The following is a 9,294-nucleotide window of genomic DNA, read 5'->3' as shown; positions in this document are numbered from 1 at the left end:
AAGAGCATTCCCACAACAGATGACCAATTGATTCATAATGCTGGCAGCATAGTTCACATCATGGCTTCATCCTTAGTTTTTTCTGATGAAGATTGTCTCTGGTAGGAAATATGTTTGAGCATGCCCGCCATACAAATGCACGAACCTTCGCAGGGATTTTCAACTTCCATATTTTGCTCCAGATATGCCGGTATGAGGTTGCTGCAGAATGTTCAACCCGAGTTTGTTCATCTAGCTTGCAAGCCACTGTGAAAGACTGACTAATTCTCCTTCCATACTAGTACGTCGTGAGCAAAGTTTCTGCCCAAAGGGATGGATAAAATCTCCATCCTAGTCCTGTGGGCAAACAAGTCGAAAATCTTCTGTCTATCCCACTACATTGTGTCCATATCAATCAATTTATTAACATACATCTGAGGCCGAGGACTCCCTAGGAAACCGGTCTGTTTGGGAGCCATTTATGGTTGGAGACTTCTATTTAGGAACCATCCCCTACCTTCCACATTAAGCCTTCCCGAATTACATCCTTTGCTGCTAATAAACTTCTCCAAACGTATGAAGGATTATTGCCCAATTCTGCCTCCATAAAAGAGCATCTGGGGAAGTACCTAGATTTGTATACCCGATAGAATAAAGAGCGGGTAATGTGTATTAGTCTCCAACATTTCTTAGCAAGCATAGCTAGATTAAAAGCCTCAATGTCCCGAAATCCCATTCCACCTCTTCCTTTTGGCTTACATAGCTTCTTCCAACTAATCCAGTTTATTTTCTTCTTATCTTTTGTTTGGCTTTACCAATATTTAGCTATTGTAGAATTTATGGAGTCACAAAGTGTTTTAGGTATTTTGAAAATGCCCATAGAATAAGTGGGTATAGCCTGTGTCACTATTTTAATCGAGATCTCTCTTTTGGCCTTTGAAATAAATTTCTTCTTCCACCCCATCACCTTTTTATTTATTTTTTCCTGTAGGGCTTTGAAAGCATTTACCTTTGATTTTTCAGAAACCATTGGTAACCCAAGATATGTCTCATAATCCTCCATAACCTGAGCCCCCAATAATCCTTGGATATTAGCCTTTACTTTAGTTCTTGTATTCTGCTGAAAAAAAAAATTAAGGTTTTTTGTCTATTAATTGCTTGACCTGAGGCAGCCTCATAATTTCCCAGTAGGTGTAGCAGATGCTAGCATTCCTTAATTGTAGTAGGCAAAAAATAAAGCTGTCATTTGCAAACAAGAGATGAGAGATACAAACACCATTTGCACTAGACTGGATACCATGTAGTCTCTGTGAAGCAACACTAGATCTTATCAATGATGAAAGTTTTGCATATAGGAAAAATAGGCTTAGGGAGAGAGGATTTCCTTGTTTGGAGTAATAAACCCTTTTGGTTCCTAATTGATGAGCACTGAATAAGATGCGGTACAAATTGTTTCCATTGTTAACTAGACCCATTGTGAATCAAGTCCCAGTTTGAGCATAATTTTTTGAAGAAACTCCCATTACACTCGATCATATGCCTCACTGATATCCAACTTGATAGCCATCTGCCTTTTCTTCCCTTTTCTTTTATTTCTCATCCTATGCTAAACCTTAAAAGCTACTGTAGTGTTGTTTGTAATTAATCATTGAGGAACAAAGGCACTTTGTGAGCTAGAAATTATATTAGGCAAGATAATTTTCAAGCGGTTTGCTAACACCTTTGAGACAATCCTACACACCACATTCCCAAGGCTAATAGGTAGAAAATTAGATACATATTTTGGCTCATTTTTCTTAGGTATTAACACAATATGAGTGTAATTCATTTTATGCAGGAGATACACAGATAATGCAGCATCAGTAACATCACTACCAACAATATGCCAATACTTTTGAAAAAAGAAAGGGGACATACCATCTGGCCCAGTGTTTACCTCCTTGTTGTTGTAGGAGCTACTTTTAGCTTCTTGTTCTTGTACCTTAGGTCTTGTGACCATGTTTACATACATTGTGCTTATCTTTGATATATATGTGATGATGTATGTTTTCTTCACCTACCTCTACATGTGTTGTTTCTTTTCTCTCTTTATACACATGTTTCTTTATTTGTATGCAATCTATTATTTCTGTTTCACACTAAGATGCCTTGATGAGTTTTGTTTAAAGTGTTTCAGAAATACATGTTGTCAAAGTCTACTTGTCATGAACTCTCTTCTTGCAAAGTTTTTCAAGAGTTTGTGTTAGGGTAGATTTTATTGTATTCAACAAGTGAGTATGAGTTGAGTGATTTATGACTTCTCTTATATGTTCATTTATTTGTTGTGGTTTTGTCACGGATTGCCAAAGGGGGAGATTGTTAAGGACATATTTTATGTAATTGGCTAATCCTTTGACAAAATGAACTTTACTTGTATTTGGATAGATCTAGGATGTGTTTAATACTCAAAGAACATGTTGTTCAAGTTTAGTATTAAAGCCATGAAGATTGGACCAAGAAACAAGTGAAGAAAATGTGTTTACTAAAGCTGGACACTTGGCGGATAGCTACTGGACACCTGGCGGATGGCTGCTGGACACCTGCTCGACAGATAGCTATCTATCGAGGTTTAATGAGGCTCGACAGATGCTATCTATCGAGGCTACGGTAATCAGAATTTTCAGATTTGATTTTTGGGCCAGGCTTTTGTATTTGTGTAGGGTTTCTTTTCTCACAACCCTAAATATATATAAAGCATATTTTAGAGGCCGTCACATAAGAGAATACAAGGAGAATATATGCAAAAGGTGACCAAAGCCTTATTCTCTCTAAAAGAAGCTATTGCGCCTTTGCGCCTTAGGGTTTTGTAACCAAGTGCTTCTTGATCTTCATTGTTGATGAAGTGAAGAACTTTGCAACCAACATCTTCTTCTCTAGTTGGTGATTGAAGTCGCGTACTGGAATCCGCACAATTGGTTAGTCATGTACTGGGATCCGTGCATCAAAAGGTAGTGTTCATATATTGAAGAGTTCAGAGATTCTGAAGCGGTAGAAGGTTTCTACTGTGAGTTCATCTACGGGGATTGTAGAGTCTAGGGACAAAAGTTTTGTACTAGATCTAAAACTTCTCTTTACTATAGTGGATTGCTTTTCGAAAAGGTTTCCCCCAGGTTTTTTACTGTGAAACTGGTTGGTTTCATTGGTTTTCCTAGGTCATCATATCTTGTCTTATTTATTTTTCCGCTGCACTTAGTTTTGACATGATATTGATGTTTGTTTGTTTTAACAAGTTTTATGCATAATAAATCTAATTAACAACTTGGGTTTAAAACTTGTTAATTCTATCAACTGGGGTCTAAATTTCCCAACACAGGTGAATTGAAAATACCTTTGTGGTTGATTTTAAACATGATGCAAATGTTCGTAGGGCATTGGACAATAGGCCTTGGTCAATTAAGGTGAGTACTTAATACTCAAGAAGTCTAACCCATAGTTGAGCTTGAGTAAGTGGAAATCTTTTTCACATAGTTTTGGGCCCAAGTCCATGGGCTTCCACACAACAAATTATCCAAGGACTCTCAAGATAGAAAACTATGTGAGTAATGCTGCATATACTGATTTCATAGGTTCCCTTTAGATCGGGAAAGTCAACTTGCCCTGTGGATTCCTTTTAAGTATGAAAATTTGAGAAGTTTTTGTTTTAGTTGCATCCTTCTTGGCCATGAGCAAAAAAACTATAGGAATCCAAGAATCAGCAGTTGTTGAAAAGAAGGTATATTCTTGGATAATTATGGTAAATGGGTAAGGGAAAATGAAAATGAAAACAAATTTGTTACAAACCCAATTGACCCAATTGAGTTTGTTAGTTGCTCCTAGGGAACCAAGACCTCCTAATTGATAAATAGACTTCTTCAAGGGCGTCTACACCTCCAAAAAGAATACTCACTCAATAATAATATTTTTTAACTTTCTTTATTAATCAAGACCAAACCATATAAATAGATCGCTTTACAAGATAAAGCTAACATTTAAATTCAAAAGAAACCTAACTTTATCTACAAGTAGATAAGATTTATTCAAATAAATAGCAAACAATTTATCCTATTCATTATCTGATTTCTCAACTCCTAATGACAAAAATAAAATCTTAAATAATTAAATAAAAACTAAGCACGTAACATTCCTCCTCCCTTGAAATCAGCCCTTGTCCTCAAGGGATAACCCTCTTATCTTCGAGCTTGCATTGCCTATCATTTTCCTTAGTTAGCTTCTCTTGTTCATAGAGAGCCAAATTCCTTTCTTTAGTCGCGCATTGCCCACCACCCTCTTTAGTTGGTGTCTCTTGTTCATATCTAGCCAGATGCAAGGACTTGCATATCACTTGCATTTTTTTTGATACTTTCAATTGCTAGAGATTGTATCAATTTTAGTTTGTCCATGCATTCCAACAACAACTATTGTTCCTTCATGCTTGGCTCTGATACGTACCAATTGTTACAAACCCAATTGATCCAATTGAGTTTGTTAGTTGCTTCAAGGGAACCAAGACCTCCTAATTGATAAATAGACTACTTTGAGGGAGTCTAGACCTCCAAAGTGAATACTCACTCAATAATAATATTTTTCAGCTTTCTTTATTAATCAACTTCAAGCCATATAAATAGATGGCTTTACAAGATAAAGCTAACATTTAAATTTTTTTTTTTAAATGTAATCTTTATCTACAACAAGTAGATAAGATTTATTCAAATAAATAGCTAGCAATTTATCCTATTCATTATTTGATTTCCCAACTCCTAATAACAAAAATAAAATGTTAAATAATTAAATAAAAACTAAGCATGTAACAAAATTCCAATCGGATTTGAATTTGAGAAGCTTACGGAACTCAAACATGGTGGATCCCTTGTTTAGAGCCGCGAAGCGTGGTAGCTTGGAGTTAGAATGGCTAGCAAAAGCCCAACTTTGAACTACTAGCAATAGGCGCTTGACAAATGCAATGCAATGTTGAAAAGAAAGGAGAATGAAATTGGTTTGATTGATGTAGATGACCTGGCAGATAGAAGCCAAAAGTTGTATTTAGTTTCTTCGGTGAACAAGGCAGGTATGAAGGCTGATATGATAAAGCCCTCGAGGGGTCAGCATTTCAAATTAGATTGGGAGCTTTGGAGAGTTTGGTGACGTCTTATCCTCGTCTAGTTGCAATTGATCCAAACTCCTAGCACCAAAACTACCAAATAGGTTTGGTTTCCCCACCCACTACTCTAAAGCTAGGCCTTGAAAACTCGAGGCATTTTCTTAGTGTTTTCAGTGATAAAATTCGAGTGGGAAAACTACAAATAGGGCAAATGTAACAACCAGGCTCATGGTACAAGCTTGAGGCATTAACAGTATGGTGGCCATGTAGTAGCTCAAAATTTCCTTCATTTTTCCATTTTTGTGGTGCAAATATTGCACACTTGGTTGGTACTATTGGAAAGCTTGGGCTGCACACTTTTAAAATGTATAAACTTTGCAGGATTTGGTGATATGATTGAAGAGATACTCAATTAGAAGTAGGATTTGGTGATAATCTGGAAAAGATAAGATGAAGCCGTTTAATCCAGTGCATAGAGAAACGTGCATAGTTTCTTAAAAAACACACACACACACACACATATATATATATATATATATATATATATATATATATATATTTTTTGCATAGCTCATGTGCGTTTATTTGTGCACAAAGTGATTACCTTAAGCCAATATTGAGAAAACTTTCATGGGTTTCGAAAAATTCTTTCCACTTTCATGAACTTGGTTTTGGGTCTTCTGGACCTCCATTTGGCTCAAATGAAGTGTCATTGGAAAGATTGTGATGCCAATTCTCTAAAAATACTAACTGTTAAGAACATATTTTATGTAATTAGCTAATTTTTTGACAAAATGCACTTTACTTGTAATTAGGTAGATCTAGAATGTGTTTATTACTTCAAGAAACATGTTGTTCAAGCCAAGTGTTGAAGCCATAAAGATTGTACCAAAAAACAAGTGAAGAAGTGTTGTTCATTAAAACTAGACAGACTCCCAACAGCTCTCAATAGATAGCTCAACAGATAGCTATCTATCGAGATTCAATGAGTCTCGACAGCTCTCAACAGATTCTATCTATTGAGAATTACGAAAATTAGTTTCTTAGATTTGATTTTCGGCCCATGCTTATGTATTTGTGTAGGGTTTCTTTTCTCACAACCTTAGACATATATAAGACTTATTTTAAAGGCCGTCACATTAGAGAATACAAGGAGAACACATGCAAAAGGTTACCGATGCCTTATTCTCTTTGAAAGAAGTTACTGCGTCTTTGCGCCTTAGGGTTTTGTAACCAAGTGCTTCTTGGTCTTCATTGTTCATGAAGTGAAGAACTTTGTAGCCAATATTCTTTTTCCTCAAGTTGGTGAGTGAGTCACGTACTGGGATTCGTGCAAAGGAGTTAGTCACGTACTAGGATTCATGCATCAAAAGGGTAGCATTCATATATTGAAGAGTTCGAAGATTCTGAAGCAGTAGAAGTTTTCTGTTGTGAGTTCATCTACGGGGATTGTAGAGTATAGGAACAAAGGTTTTGTACTAGATCCAAAACTTTTTTTATTTTTATTTTTATTTTTTTATAGTGGATTGCTTATCAGGAAGGTTTCCCCCTAGGTTTTTTAGTGTGAAACTAGTTTGTTTCATTGGTTTTCTTGGGTCATGACATCTTGTCTTATTTAAATTTCCACTGCGTATGATATTGAATGATATTGATGTTTATTTGTTTTAACAAGGTTTATTCGTAATAAATCCAATTAACAACTTGGGTTTAAAACTTGTTAATTCAATCAACCGGGGTCCAAATTTCCCAACAAGTGGTATCAGAGCGGGTTCACTTTGATTGGATTAATTTCCTGAGTGTGATCCTTGAGCCACGTTGTCATGGAAACTCTTGATTGTTTAGATTTGCATGATCTTGTGTTGAATGATGATGATGATATTCAAGATGCCTATTGCAAGCTTTATAATTTTTGTATGAAATCTCTTGAATATTCTGCAAAATTAAAAGCTAAATTTAAACGGGTCAAACTTGAAAAAGATGATTTGATAGTAAAATTGGATGAAGCCAATAATTTGAATGAGAATTTTTAAAATCAAATTTCATCTTAGGTGGACAAAATTAAGAGTTTGGAAGAGTAACTAGTTGAATCTAAAACTGAAGTTGAAAAATTAACTAGTGCTAAACTTGTTGTTGAGCCTAACTCAAAAGAAAAAGATTTTTATATACCTTCATTTTAAAGGAATAATGAAGAGTTGAAGGCTAATATTGCTAGGATAGACAAAGGTAAAAAATCTAATGTTAATGCTGAAGTATCTAAATTAATGTCTAAAACTCCTCTTAAGTTGAATGAAAAATCTGAATTTGTCCCCATTTGTCATCATTGTCATATTGTTGGTCATATTAGGCCAAATTGTTCTAAGTTGAGGTCTCTATCAACCTCTAAGGTTAGACCTCATTCTAGGAAGCATAGTATTTCGAAAACTACTCATGTTTGTCACCATTGTGGTGCTTTCGATCACACTTGGTCTAATTGTTTCAAGTTGTTTCCTCATAAGCGAGTGTCATATAGGTCTCAACCTTTGACTAAAGGTTTTGTACCTATTCTTGGTAAGTTATTAAAAGTTTTGAGTTTTTTAACTCAATTTCAGGAGAATTCTAATTCTTCTATGTCCTTTAGTAGTCGTACTAGGACACGTGTCTTTTCATCTTTACGGCCAAAGACTCGTGCTATGTGGGTGAGAAAGGAGCCTAAGACTTAATTGTCTTTTCTTTTTGTCCTCTACTTTAATTCTTTCTATCTAAAGTAGGACTTTCTTTACTTGATTTCTTATCTGCTTTTGGAATCATACTTTTATGCATTTGCATATTTCTTTCATGCTTTCATGATTGTTTTGTCTGTTTTTGTTTGGTTTTTTAGTTTTTATTTTGTTTTGTTTTCAAATAAAAAAGGAAGGGAATAATCAGAAAAATAAAAAAATAGTATGTGTTTGTGTACAATGGTACTTGTGTACGTTGGATGGCCATTGAAACAAAGTTTTCTAAACTTTGTATCTCTTGTAACTTAGATGAGCATTTCTATGCACAACTAAGCAAGTGAGCTTTGTGGCTCGTATTTGTGATGAGTAAGATTAAGTAATCTCTTATACTTAACACTTGTATCACTCTTTTTGACAGGAAGGGCTAGAAAATTCTAAGAGAAATGCATAAATAACCATCTTACCATTGTTGCCCGCCAATCATGAAATGACATCTGTATGCTTCGGCATAGCAAAAGTGCAATGTCAAAAGCTAAACATAATTGGTTATTTCTTTTCTCTCTCTTATATGCCCATGCATGATATGCTTAATAAAAAAAAAATATGCAAAGAAAAATTAAAGCAAAAAGAATCACAATGTTTTATATATAATTCTTCTAGGAGATGTGGGAGTTATAGGATGTACCTTGAAGGTGATAGTCCCCATCAAGCAGTTATGATCGTGTGTGGGTTAAATTGATTTGCTCATATCTCAAATCGTCATAACATGTAGACATTTATGCAATTTTGCAATATTTTTCACACACAACACGCAATATTATTTGCTACTTTTGATACATGTGCAGGTACAATGTGATTTGGCTATCACAAGGAACACATGTGTTAATGTATACCTACTAAGCTGTCTTGACTTGTTTTTGAAATATTAAATTGGTTAGACTTGTTTAGTGTGTGTGTGTGTGTGTGTGTTTTGGATCTAAATGCTTGACATTTTTCTTGATTGAGAGATGTTTTTGAGAGCTAAAATTGTTGTTTGGATATTTGGTTGAGTAGCATACTTGATTGCATTCATGTTTGTGTTTTTCTCTTCTTGAAAAACTGTTTTAAGCAATCTCGACAGTTTCTCGATACCTCTCGACAGCTAGGCTATCTATTGAGTTTTTTAGCTTATTTTTATTGCAATCTCGATACCTTCTCGACAGCTTCTCGATCCATCGAGAAAGTTTTTGTCTTCTCGATAAATGCTCGACAGCTCTCGATCTATCGAGATTCTATTGCATGCATTGCTTTTCAGATGTTTTGCATCTTTCTTTTATCTTGTCATCCATAGCATCTTGTTTCATTACATTCATGAATTTATATGGATTTCTTTTGCCCCGTTGATCGTCTTTGATCATCTTTATATTTCTCAGGTGAAGCTTAATAGCTTCCTGTACCCTTTGTCAATCATGATAAAAAGGGGGAGAATTTGTGGTTTCTTTTTTAAGATTCTACAAGTTAGGG

The sequence above is a fragment of the Castanea sativa genome, chromosome 2 (genome assembly GCF_040712315.1).
Source record: "Castanea sativa cultivar Marrone di Chiusa Pesio chromosome 2, ASM4071231v1".
In the NCBI taxonomy this organism is placed as follows: Eukaryota; Viridiplantae; Streptophyta; class Magnoliopsida; order Fagales; family Fagaceae; genus Castanea; species Castanea sativa.
Note: the sequence above shows the minus strand (reverse complement) of the source record.